Raw genomic sequence first — 906 nt, 5'->3', positions numbered from 1 at the left:
ACCCTATATATGAGCTTCGACTGCGTTGCTGACATATTGAGCATTTCGAGTCAGACAAGCGTATGGCAACTGGAAGGAAGGTCTGTCTGCGTTTGTAGTTTGCGTCAATGCACAAACCCAGGCTGAGCCTTCTTGTAGTTGTTTGAGGACGCTGTAGCTCCTGCTGCTCAGGGCGGCAAACATGTGGATGAGCACGTAGTCACATACAATAAAGTACAGTGACAGTGCTCACCGCAGTGTGAATGACACTGCTAGATTTGTCCACTTTAATCGGAATGTGCACACTTGCTTGGAGGGGTAGGTGGCTGTGCAGTGCACAATCAAGCAAAGGGTGCAGTTACGCAGTGCTGCCACACCAACACATCCCCGCGTCCAGGAATATTGGGTGGCGATTGCACGAATACTTCTTCAGTGAAGAAGTTGAGGCGTTTGGCTCCCTGTTGCTGGCGCAAATCGACCAGCCTGCTGCGTTTTCTACAACAAATCGAAGTCTCGTCTATTGACTTGGGTCCTGCGAAACAGAAAAGCACAAGTGTTCACGTCACTCATAATACACAGCTGCCAGTCTTTCTTCCAGATACTCATCAACCTTTCGCATGTTTCCAGGCCCAGAGAAGAATCTTCTACTGCTCGCAATGCATGCGCTTTATTCACCAAGCTTCTGAGTGTTACTGGCAAGCGTTACGTTCACATGAATCAGCTCAAGAGGAGACGAGCACTGGTGAATATACGAACACAACAGAACAGCGAAATACCAGCATACACAAGAATTTCCCTCTCTGCCTTACAACGACCTGCATGACAACAGCAAGCGGTGAAGTACAGAAGGAACAGACAGAGCGCAGCGCTCGTTTGCTCAGAAAACATAAACGAACGGCGACTCGGCAGAATAGAAACGCCTGGCTG

This window comes from Eimeria mitis, genomic scaffold (genome assembly GCF_000499745.2).
Source record: "Eimeria mitis Houghton genomic scaffold, Emh_scaff704, whole genome shotgun sequence".
Classification (NCBI taxonomy): Eukaryota; Apicomplexa; class Conoidasida; order Eucoccidiorida; family Eimeriidae; genus Eimeria; species Eimeria mitis.
Note: the sequence above shows the minus strand (reverse complement) of the source record.